At 38.9% G+C, this 13,090-nt stretch overlaps 1 protein-coding gene and 1 long non-coding RNA gene across 4 annotated transcripts in view; one reads left to right on the forward strand and one right to left on the reverse strand.

The window, feature by feature from the left end:
- LOC109435666 (uncharacterized) overlaps nucleotides 1-12,437 on the forward strand; it is a 58,225-nt gene extending 45,788 nt beyond the window's left edge. The window contains exon 2 of the long non-coding RNA XR_012497681.1: nucleotides 1,973-12,437. This is a non-coding gene — a long non-coding RNA (uncharacterized LOC109435666). The remainder of the gene's footprint in view (nucleotides 1-1,972) is intronic.
- The window catches only part of KCNQ1 (potassium voltage-gated channel subfamily Q member 1), a 307,207-nt gene that overhangs the window by 181,837 nt on the left and 112,280 nt on the right, over nucleotides 1-13,090 (reverse strand). The gene's annotated exons all lie outside the window — the stretch shown is intronic.

Consider the following 13,090-nt stretch of genomic DNA (forward strand, 5'->3'; position numbering starts at 1 on the left):
GAAATGAGTTGCAGGCCTGGTTCTCAGCATCCGGCTCCAGGCCCTGGCTACTAAACCCAGACATCTGCTTGGGCCCCACCCCCAGGCCCCGAGGGCGCGGGCTTGAGAAACACAGGTCCCTTCCCAGGCTGCCTCCCAGCCAGGCCAGATCCGGGGCTGAGAGGCTCCCCATGGCTCCCCAGGCTGGAGCCTGGACACAGTCAGAGCCACCCCAGAGCTGGGGGGAGGCTTAACGTCAAAATTATGTTAACAACCAATGTCAAAAATAATCAAGTCAGCCAGGCCCTGCTGGCTGCAGAGTGCTGGGAGGCAGGGAGAGGGCAGGGGGCCCTGAGGGGCTCTCAGCGCTGACCGCCCTCCCCCCACCACACACACACCCACTTCGCACAAACACCACTTCATGAAAAGAGACCTGGTGGCATCTGTCCAGTGTGGTGGCCACAGGCCCACTCTCCACACTGTTGGTGGGTCGAGCGTGAGGAGCTGAATAATCAGAGAAAATATGGAGAAATGAGCGTGATGCTTAGAAAGCGGTGTGTCCCTTCCAGCAGAGGGGCACATGGCTGACGGAAACTGGCTGAGGGCGAGACAGGGACCCGGCAGGTCCGGCTCAGCAACGCTCCTCAGAGGCCCTACTACATGGCTGGCCCCAGACACACAGGTAAAGAACACTGTCCCTGTTGTTGGGGACACGGGCCCCACCCACACGCCCTCAGCACTCACGTTCCATACATGCCAAAGGCTTACTGCAAACTGGCCAGATGCCTTCCTTAGTGCTATCTCTGCTCGGGGCCTGCTCAGCACACAGGGCAGGCCAGAAGGGACCACAGTGACTCCCCTGAGGGGCAGCCCTCAGCAGTGCAAGATAAGTACCCTAGCTTCTTAGCAGCTGGTGGGACAACTCTGAGTGCTCTGCGAGGCTTTCCAGCTGCTTCCACGGCACTCTTTCCAGTAAGTGACCTGCACAAAGATTCCATGTTGGTCTCTGTACCCAGGAGACTGGCCCAAGACTGTGCCAGGAAGCCATGGGGGCATTTGAAGGAGACAAGCAGCAAGGTCGACTCTTTAAAGACCTGGTCTTGGGCAGCTGTGGGAAGAAGGGGGGTGCGGAGGAGGCAAGGACAGAAACAGAGCAGTGAAGAGGGAAGGGTAACACCCAGGTGGAGAAATGGCCGTGGCCTTATCCAGGGAGGCAGCTGGAAGGAAGCAAGGAGTGAGCAACATCCAGGAAGCTGACAAGACCCGCTGATGGGCTACACTGAGGCCCTGAGGATAGGGCGTAATTTTAAAAGCCTTGCAGCCAGCTTTGGAGAGCAGGGGCATGTCGTCCCCCTTCCCTCCAGTTCCAAGGCTCCCCACTTACCCTCCCTGAACGCACACAACCAACAAGGAGTACAAATAAAAGAAGCCGCCACTCGGCTTCACCAGCGCTGACAAGTGGAACACTGGCCTTCGAACTCCCTGAGAGGACAAGTGAGCCAGGTTCCAACAGTGCCACAGCCGCCTGCCCACCACTGGATGCCCCTGGATGCTGTCAGGTGAGCTTAGGATACTCGGTCAGAAAATGTGAGGACAGTGAGTGACGTCAGTTAAAATGGAGGAGCACATACCTCAGAGGACTCTTCCTTCTGCAGAAACATTGAAAAAATCAAGCAAAACCTTTCAGAATTCACTTGGTCAGAACTCTAGAAAGCAGTCCAAAGGTTTATAGCAACCAGTGAACACCAAAGCAAGAAACAGGCGACTTAAAAATGGTAGTCAAGCTCTGGCATTGTGCTTGCCCTTGTAACACTGCTTTCCCTGGCTCAGTGGCAGTCTTGATGGCAGCCACATTCCCAGTGTGGGACCCTGCCCCCTGGTTCTGGAAGCAGCAGGGCATATCTTATTTCCAAAGAACTGTGTTTGCTCTGTGTTGTCTGGGGGCTGCCAGAAGGAATGGACACAAGGTGACTGCCTTTGTTTCCTCTAATAGGGAGCTCACCCGGGATGAAAAATGGTGGACATTCCTTGAAAATACTGTAAGGGAGTCAAACAAATCACAGCCACCTGGGAAAAGATTCCAGTGGAGGCATAAAAGAGTACTGAAAGCATGGGAGGAAAAGCTGAGGAAAGAGTTTCTTTGGGAAATCAGGCCATTCAAAAGCACTTATGTATACTGAAGAACTGAGAAAGCCAAAAGAGGCCCAGGGCAGGATGCATGCTGAGAAAAGTCCTGAGAACATCACCTCTGGCTGACCTCTATGCCCACCTCAAACAGGAAGTGAAGGCTAAGGCAGATTTGTAAACAGAATGGTCAAATCTTGAAGGATTGCCCCAGCACAGAGCTGACCTGCAAAGATTGGAAGTTCTTGTACTGTTTTCCTCCCTCCCTCTCTGCCTTTTTACTGACTCCTGGTACTCAAGGAAATCTCTTGTCAAAACACCAGCTGAACACAAGCTAGAGGAACAGTGACTTCAGAGGCTACAGCTCACAACAAGGAAAAAAGAAATACTGAGATGGGGAAAGATTCTGAGGTTTAGAGTTATTACATTTAATATCCCAAACAATTTTTCAACAAAAAATTATGAAGCATGGAAAGAAAATAAGGTGGGACCCATTCACAGAAGAAATGAACAGAAACTGTCCCTGAGGAAGTACAGACATTAAACTTACTAGACAAAGACTTTAACTTTCTTAAATATACTCAAAGACTTAAAGGAAATCATAGACAAAGAACTGAAGGACACCAGGAGAGCAAATATATGAACAAATAGAGAAAATCAATAAAGAGAGGAATTAGAAAACAGAATTAGACAAAAATTTTGGAACTGGAAAGTATAATAGCTGAACTGAAAAACTCACTGGAGTGTTTCATTAATGTATTTAAATGGGCAGAAGAATCAGTGAACTTGAAGACAGGTCAATTGAAATTCTCCAGTCTGAAGAGCAGAAAGAAAAAAGAATGAAGGAAAAGTGAACAGACCCTGAGGGACCTATGGGTTCCCATTAAGCCCACCAACATCCATATTGGGAACCACCAAAGTAGAGGTGAGACAGAAAGGGGCAGGAAGAATATGTGAAGAAACAGTAGCTGACAATTTCCCAAATTTGATGAAAGACATGAATCTATACCTCCAAGAAGTTCAGTGAACCCCAGGAAAGACATCATAAGCAAATTGTTGAAAGACAAACAGGACCATGAAAGGGTGAGAGAACGGACTCGTCATGTACAGGGATACTCAGTAAGATTAACATCCAATTTCTCATCGGAAAGCATAGAGACCAGAAGGGAGTGGGACAGAATTTCGAAAGTGCTAAAAGAGAAAACAACTGAGTCAAGAATTCTATGTCTAGCAAACTTATCTTTCAACAATGAAGGAGAAATTAAGACATTCCCAGATAAACAAAAGCTGAAGGAGTTCATTGCTAGCAGACTGGCCCCACAAAAAGTGCTAATGAGAGTCCTTCAGACTAAAATGAGTGGACCCTAGAGAGTAACTCAAAGCCACACAAAGAAATAAAAGAATTCCAGGAAAGGCAACTACAACTACAGCGGTAAACATAAAAGCCAGTCTGATCGTATTTTTACTTTGCATTAGGTTGGTGCAAAGGTAATTTGCAATTATTTTTAATTTTTTAAACCGCAATTACTTTTGCACCAACCTAATAGCTCCTCTTTATTTCCTATAGTCTTAAAAGACATGCATCAAATAGTCATATATATATGATACTGGCAACACAACGTATAAAGACACAATCTGTGACAATAGCATGAGGGGATGATGCTGCATAGTAGCTGGCTTTTCATATGCTAATGAAGTTAAGCTGGTATGAGTTAAAAGTAGGTTTTTATAAATTTAGGATAGTAAATGTAATTCTCATGGTGACCACTAAGAAAATACTTAAAATACATACACAAGGGAACTGAGAAGAGAATCATTATGCACTTCCAAAAACCCGAAGGCAGTAAAAAAGACGTGAAGAACCAAAAAGGCATGAGACACACAGAAAACAAATAGCAACATGGCAGAAATCCTTCTTTACCAGTAATTAAATGTAAATGGATTAAATTCTCCAATCAAAATACAGTCATTGACAGAATGGATTGAAAAATTATCCAACTTATGCTATCCACAAGATACTTATTTTAGATCCAAAGATACGGATTGAAAGTGAAGGATGGGAAATAATATTCTATGCAAATAGTAACCAACAGATAGCTGGGAAGCTACAGTAATATAAGAAAAAATAGACTTTAACTAAAACATTGTTATGGGAGGCAAAGGACACTGTATATTGAGAAAAGGATCAATTCATCAAGAAGATGTTATATTTATACATATACACATAACAGCCCCAAAATATATGAAGCAAATATCGACAGAATTCTTGGGAGAAATAGATGGTTCTACAATAACAGCTGGAGACTTCAAAAGCCCATACTGAATAATGGATAGAACAACCAGGTAAGATCAACAAGGAAACAGAAGCCTTAAACACTATAAATCAGCCAGACCTAACAAATATATATGGAACATGCCACCCAATGGCGGCAGAATACACATTCTTCTCAAATGCATGTGGAATATTCTCCAGGACAGATCACATGTTAGGCCACAAAGCAGTCTCAGGAAATTTTTAAAAATTAAAATCATACAAAGTGTCTTTTCCAAACAAAATGGAATGAGCCTAGAAATCAATAATAAAAGGAAAACTACAAACAAATATATGGAAATTACAAATATGTGGAAATTAACACACTCTTTAAAAACTAACGGGTCAAAGAAGACTTCACAAGAGAAATCATAAAATATGTTGTGAATGAAGATGAACAGAAATGAAAACAATGTACCAAAACTTACAATATGCAGTGAAAGCAATGCTCAAAGAGAAAATTATAGCTATAAATTCCTACATAAAGAAGAAAGATCTCCAGTAACCTAACTTTACAGCTTAAGGAACTATAAAAAGAAAAGTAAACTAAACCCAACTTAGCAGGAAGAAGAAAGTAGTAAACACGAGAGTGGAGGGATAAATAGAATAGTAAAACAGAGATAATCAACTGAACCAAAAATTGGTTACTGTTGAGAAGATCAACAAAATTGGCAAGAATTTAGCTAGGATGACGAAGAAACAAAATGGAGAACATGCAAATAAAATCATAAATGAACATGGGGACATTACAAATGACCTTACAGAAATAAATAAATAAAATTATAAGAGGATACTATGAACAATTAATTGTACTCCAACAAATTAGACAACCTAGATGAAATGGAAAAATTCTTAGAAATGCATGAACTATAAAAACTGACTTAAGAAGAAATAGAATTGTTGACAAGTAAAAGTTTGAATCTGTTATCAAAAACCTCCTAATGAGAAGTCCAGCATCTGCTGGCTTCGCTGGTGAATTATACCAAACATTTAAAGAACAGTCAATACCAGTCTGTAACAAAAAACAGGAGAAAAGAGAACATTCTGCAACATATTCTATGAGGTCAGTATGATTGATACCAAAACCAGACAAATACATCACCAGAAAAGAAAACTAGATACCAGTATCCCCTATAGATGTAAAACCCTCAAGAAAATACTAGTAAACCAAATCCAGCAGCATATTGAAAGGATTATACACCGTGAGCAAGTGGGATTTATTTTAGGAATAGAAGGGCAGTTCAATGTAAGAAAAATCAATCAATGTGATATATCACATTAATAGGAATCACCTCAATAGACACAAAAAAAGCATTTGACAAAACCCAACCTTTCAGCATAAAAATACTTACAAAATTAGGAAAAGAAGGGAACTTAAACATGATAAACAACATCTATTAAAAACCCATAGCTAACATCATACTCTGGTAAAAAGAAAGCTTTTCCCCTAAAACTAAGAACAAGACAAGGATGCCCATTTTCACCACTGCTTTTCAACAATATACTGGAAGTTTTAGCCATGGCAATTAGGCAAATAAATAAATTAAAAGCATCCAAATTGGAAAGGAAGAAATAAAACTATTTTTATTCACAGATGACATGATCCTATATATAGAAAATCTGAGAGAATCCACAAAAAAGCTACTGGAGCTAATAAGTTCAGCAAAGTTGCAGGGCACATGGTCAACACACACAAATCATTTGCGTTTCTACACACCAGCAATGAACAATCTGAGAAGGAAAAAAAATTGAATTCCATTTACAATAACATCATGAAGAATAAAGTAATTAGGAATAAAGCTAACCAAGGAGGTGAAAGACTTATGCTAGACACTACAAAACACAGCTGATAGAAATTAAAGACCAAAATAAATAGAATGACACCCTGTGCTCATGGACTGGAAGACTTATTATTAAGATGACAGTATTACCCAGTGATCCACAGACTGAATGTAACCCCTCTCAAAACTCTAATGGTCTTTTTTGCAGAACTGGAAAAAGTGATCCTAAAATGTTTATGGAATCACAAGGGGCTCTGAATAGCTAAAACAATATTGACAAAGAACAAAGTTGGAAGATTCACACTTCGCAATTTCAAAACTTAGACAAAGCTATAGCAGTCAAAAGAATGTGTTACTGGTATAAGGACAGACATATAGACCAATGGAACAAAATGGAGAACCTGGAAATAAACCCTCACACATTTGGTCAATGGATTTTCAACAAGAATGCCAAGACCATTCAATGGGGGAAAGAATAGATTTTTCAACGAATGGTTGAATGGTCGAATGGTCGTGGGACAATGGATAGCCACAGGCAAATGAAGGAAGCTGGACACATACCTCACTATATATATATATGATCATCTCAAAATGTATCAGCAACCTAAATATAAGAGCTAAAACCATAAATTCTTAGGAGAAAATATAAGGAGAAGTCTTTATGACCTTGGATTTGGAAATAAATTGTTAGATATGCAAGCAACCAACACAACATTGTGAATACGATACATACCACTGAATTGACTTTAAAATGATTCATTTATGTTACATGAATTTCACATTTAAAAAGTAGGGGGCACAGAAGACTTAAAAGGAGCACAGACCCTGGGTGTGTGTGGAGGGTGAGAGTCCAACATTAAGTGTCAAAATGGAGAACACAGGACAGAAATGGGTTCACAGCATTTCTATGAAGTTCCTTACTGTGAGTGGGACATGGCAGCCTCAGAGAATCACTTCTTAGGAAGGCTTGGCTATACAGAGAAGTGGTGTGGCAGTGCAGGCAAAGAAGAAGCAGAGAGGAAATGAAAGAATCTTTCAGGACTTAAAGAAAAACATGCTAATTCCCTCACACAATAGTACCGCCTAGAAAAGAAACTGCCTGAAAGAGATCAAGACGCAGAAGCGAGCATCCTTGGACTAGGAACTCTGACCACTGTGCACGGGGGGACATGAGTCAGCAGACAGCATCCATACACTACTGCTGTAAGGAAAAGAATCAGAAATTGAGAATGAAGTTTTCTGCCACTGAAATTCTCCTCCCAAAACCAACCATAAAGCTGAACAAAACTAAAAACAGTCCAGATTGAATTAAATATCCTCAATGTTTGGGATTTGAAAATATACTGAGTCAGTAATAAAAACACTTAAAACAGACATGGACAAAAAATAAGAATGAAAGAAATGACAACAGGTGATGGAACAAAAGATAGAAATAGAAGAAAAGCATGAAAACAGCTAAGGTAATTAAAATGTGATAAAGACAGAAAAAGTGAGTGAGCATTATTGAAATTGAAGCTCAGCAAAAGAGGGCCAACATGCATATAACAAGTCTCTGAAGAAGAAAATACAAATAATGCAATAGAAATATTTAAAACTATTAAAGCATTCTATAAACACAATAAAATCTAACTCTCACACAGAAAGGAACCACATGGTACCAAGAAAGTTAATCTGGAACAACCAACTCAGACACTTGCGAGTAAAACTACTAGACTTTAAAAATAAAGAAATCCTTAGGAACTCCAGGCAAAAAGATGAAGTAAGTACAAAGCATGAGAATTATACTGGCAATAGACTTATCAAAAACAACATACAAAGCAAGAAAACAGTGAAACAGAATTTCGAAGTAACTTATGGACATACAAACCAAGAATTTTATACCCAGTCAAGCTGACCTTCATGTACCGAGGCAATAGGAAAACATTTTTATATGTGTACAGTGTTGGAAACATGAGCCCTTGCTCAGGAAGCTACTAGAGGATGAGCTTCATCCAACTAGGGGAAGGCTGGGAAATCTCTGGTAAAAGAACTGATGGGGAACGTTCTGTACATTTAATTATAGAACTGGATGAAGACCTGGATAGAGTTGTGGCTGAATGCGAATGTATGAACATCATCTACCTGGACAAAATAGAAGGAGTGCAAACTTGAGATGAAAAGCAAGGGAGAATGAGAAAGTCCACATATAGTATAGAGAGTGTATGACTTATATACCTAATCAAGAGGAACCCATAGATAGAATTAAAAGTGGCACACCAAATAGTATAAATGTAAGAAAAAATGGTTAAACCACAGCAAAATCATTAATGCAAAGGACTCCACCAGTAAAAAAATATAAACATTCTTACATACCAAAATAATTTATAAGAAAAAGCAGATATGGAAAAGAGCAACAATCAGTATGACTACAGAGAATAATTCCAATATATGATAATATAAAGGAACTAAAATCAAACATCAGTTATTAATGAGTAAAAACATGCCTCTTAAAAGAAAAAATATTCAAATTTGTTTGTAAATCAAAACCCAGTTCTATGCATTAAAAAAAAAAAATTGAACATCTAAAATTCAGTGGTTGAAATGGCTGAAAAATACAGGAAGAAATGGATGAAGACTTAACCAGGTAAGTGGAAACACCAAGAAAGCAGAGGTCATTATTCCAGTATCAGAAAAAGTATAATTAATGCTAAAAATCATTAAATGGGATAAATAAAGATACGTTATGATGTTAAAAGCCAATTTTCATAATGAGATTATATCAATTATGAATAATTGCTATGAATACTGCAGCAACCACTTACATAAAAAAACTACTGGATGTGAAGGAAAATATATAAACACCTTAGTAATAGCAGAGTCTAACATTCCACCTTCATATGACAGACCAAGTGGACAAAAAATAAACAAGGATATAAAAGATCTGAAGAACATAATCCATAAGGTAGGTCTCGTGTGTGAGTGTGTGTGTCTGTGACTACACCATGACAATAGACTACCCCTGCTTTGGCACACATTTATAGGTCTAAATACAGAGCTCAATAAAAATGAAAATACACAAATTACCAATTCAAAAAGCTAGAAAAATAAATCGAAAGCACAAGGAAGGAAATTACAAAGATAAAATAAATTAATGAGGCAGAAAGCAGTAAAATAGTAGACCAACTTAATAAAACCAAAGCCCTGGTTATTTAAAAAAAAAGTGAAATAGACAAACTACTCTGTGATTAAGGAGAAGAGAGAAACATCAATATACAAGAGAAATGACAAGAGAAAGCAACTATCACTGTGAAGGAAACTTGAAAATTCACAGTAGACTACTTGGTACACTTCTATGCAAAAACTTTGTAGAACACAGACAAAATGAATTTCCTTGCAAAATAGTTGATCTAAAATTGATCTCAGTAGAAACAGAAAGCCTAAACAAACTGATTTCCAAAAAATAAAAAAGCTAACAAGGAATTACCCTAAAAGAAAGTGCCCTATTTTATAGGTTCCATAGGGGAATTCTACCCAAACTTGTTAGAGACGAGAGTCCTAATCTTACACATGTTTCAGAGCACGAAAAATGAAGGAGACCTTCCGAATACTTTTTATAAGTGTAAATTGACACATAAACCTGATAAAAATAAAACAAAAGGAAATAAAAGACCAGTATTATTTATGAATGCTGTTGCAAAAATCCTAAATATTTTCCCATATTAATATGTTTAAGAAGAAACATTTTCTCCAAGAATTCATCAATCATATCTAATAAAATCTCGTGAAAATACAAATGGATGGATACTTTCTTGATATAACTCCACAAATACTAGAAGAAAACAGGAATGAATTCCTCTATAAACTAAGTATAAGGGAAAGGCTTGCTAACTATGACTATAAATCTAGATGTAATAAGATAAATCTGACTTCAGATGTAGTAAAATGAACCTTTTGCGTAGAAAAAAATACCTTAAGGAAAATCAAAAAACAGGAGAAAATGCACTGTATATCACCAACAGAAAGCTAATGGCTATGATATAGACAGGACTTCTAAAAGATAAGGGAATAAGGATGAAAATGGCTATAGAAAAATAAGCAAAATATATAAACAGTTCAGGAAATGATATCTGAAAATGGCCCTTAAGCTTATGAAAAGATTGTGATTTCACTCATGGAAAAAAAAAAAGAGCAAAAGCTAACCTGAATGTCATCTTTTTACCTACCAGATCAACAAAAACTCAAAATGGAGTTTGGTGATATTTAACGAAACTAAATGTGTATTCATGTTTCAACCTAGCCATTCCACCTCTAGGAATTCACCTTACGGATACACCTCCAACAATATGCCAAAAAATATCAATAAGATTATTCAGTGTGCATTGTCCAAAGCACTGGCCTCAGAATGGTGACCATAGCTGCCAGCCAGAAACTACCTACACATACAAGCATTCGAGACTGGTTGGAAAGACTACGGTACACACGCATCAAGGAATACCACGCAGCTGTAGGAAATGCCAGTGCTCTATGCATGGATATCAAGTGATTTCCAGGAAATATTGGTAGGTGAGAAAAGCAAGGTCTGAAAGGGCAGATAGAGAAGACTACAGTTTTTGCAATAAAGAAGGGGAAATGAGAAAATACATGTTTGATAAAGAACGCAACCACAAACAATAAACCAGAAAACATTGAAATTGGTTATTTATGAGGGGTGGGGAGGAAAGATGGAAGGGCTGTGGGAGGGAGGGATATTTGTCTCAGTAGACCTGTTTATAGTTTTGACTTTGGACCTACAATATTCTATATGTACATATAAAAACAATTACAATTGAATCAGAAAAATGTAATCCACCTCTGGAATGGTGGCCTGAGGACTATGGCAAAAGTCCCTATATGATAAAATGGACAACACTGTCAAATACAACCTTTAAGAACTCCAGAAAGTAACTAAATTGAAAATGAACGCTTGATCAGAACAGCAGGATCTGTGGCAATTTAACTTGGGGCTGCTCCTTGAGGACCTTCAGTCTCAGTGCCAAGAAAGAGGGCTGACGGAATGTGGGCTCTGTGGAGAACCCCATGCGCCGTGTCAAACCAGAGCAACCTCGGTGGCGAATAATGAGGAAGGCCAACAGCACAGCTGCACAAGGCTGCAGTACCGGCTGAGGCAGCAACAGGCCAGCAAACATTTTTAAAGAGGTTTCCCTGAGATCTGGAAGATTGCACACACTCTCAAGACACACCTGAGAGGACCCCTGCTATCTCTTTACCCTTGGCTGACCGTGAGACCCTGTGGAAGCAGAAAGTACAGGCCAGGAGAGACTTGTAAACTGCCTGAACATTGAGTGAAGGTCAGCTCATACACAGACCACCTCAATAAATGGTAGAGAACTCACTGGCCCAAGACGTTTTAAACAAAACTTGTGACCAACCAGTCTGACCACTAGGCTATGCTGATCCAGCGGTGACACCATGGGAACCAGGCTTAGAAACAAAAACAAAGATTAAAAAATAAAAGGCAGAAACATCAGTGGCCACACACTACAAGAGACACAAACTACAGAATCAGTACCAGCAAGACAAACAAGTCAACAAACAAACAAACAAACCAGTAACCACAATCACCCTGGTTAGTAGGAGGATTCAGAATCTAGAGTTCCTACATTATATGAAATGATTAGTTTTTAACCCAAAATTTTGAGACTACAAAGAAACAGAGTGTAACCCATAATAAAGAGCCGTCAATAGAAGTGATCTCTGTGGGGGTCAGGGGGCAAATGTTAGCCTTAGTCGGCAAAGACTTCAAAGCACCTATTATAAATATGTTCAAAGAACTAAAAGAAACCACGTTTCAACAATGAAAGGAAAGTATGATGACAGTGATTCATCAAATGGAGAATATCAATGAAGAGATGGGAATTGTAAAATAAACCAACTAGAACTTCTGGAGTTGAAAAGGACAGACACTCAGATGAAAAACTAGAGGGGCTAAACAGCAGATTTGAGCCAGCAGAAGAAAGAATCAACGAATTGGACGATAGGTCCATAAAGATGGTTCATTCTTTAGAACATAAAGAGAATGAAGTAAATTGAACAACACCTCCGAGGCCTGTTGGGCAGCATGAAGAGTAACACGATATGTGTCACTCGAGTTCAGAGAGGGGAGGTGCAAAAGGGACAGACAAACATATGTGAAGAGATGATTTAGTATTAACCTGAAGCAGACTGTTTTCTGTTACGATGCTTATTGTAATCCCCAGACTATACTACTAAGAAAATAATTTTAAAAATAGGAAACTAACAAAGGAGTTAGATTGGTACAATGCAACACATTTATTTAACACAACAGGGAAGGCAGCAAAGGAGGAAGAGAACGAGAGACATGAGACATAGGAAATGAATAGCAAATGACAGACATAAATCCTACCATATCAGTAATTATATTAACTATAAGTGAATTAAACACTCAATAAAGAAGCAGAGACTGCCAGACTGCCTAGAACAGGCACCAAGTATATACTGCCTACAATAGATACATTATATATTCAAAGACACAAATAGGTTCAAAGAGAATGGATGGAAAAAGATGGCATGCAAAGATTAAACACCAGAAAGCTGGAGTCAGTATACTAAATATCAGACAAAACAGACTCTAAAACAAACTCTGTTACTGGAGACAACAAGAGACATTTATAATGATAAAAGGGTCAATTCATCAGGAAGAAGTAAAATTTACAAGCAAAAATTATAAAGACATAAAAATTATAGATGCAGCTGATGACAGAGTCCTAAAACACATGAAAAAACTGATAGAACTGAAGAGAGAAACAGACAAGTCAACAATAATAGACAATGCAACACGAAAATAACTACTGGTCGGGTCTTTTATATCCTTGCTCATTTCCTGTCTCGTTTTATA

The sequence above is a fragment of the Rhinolophus sinicus genome, linkage group LG06, assembly GCF_036562045.2.
Source record: "Rhinolophus sinicus isolate RSC01 linkage group LG06, ASM3656204v1, whole genome shotgun sequence".
Lineage (NCBI taxonomy): Eukaryota > Metazoa > Chordata > Mammalia > Chiroptera > Rhinolophidae > Rhinolophus > Rhinolophus sinicus.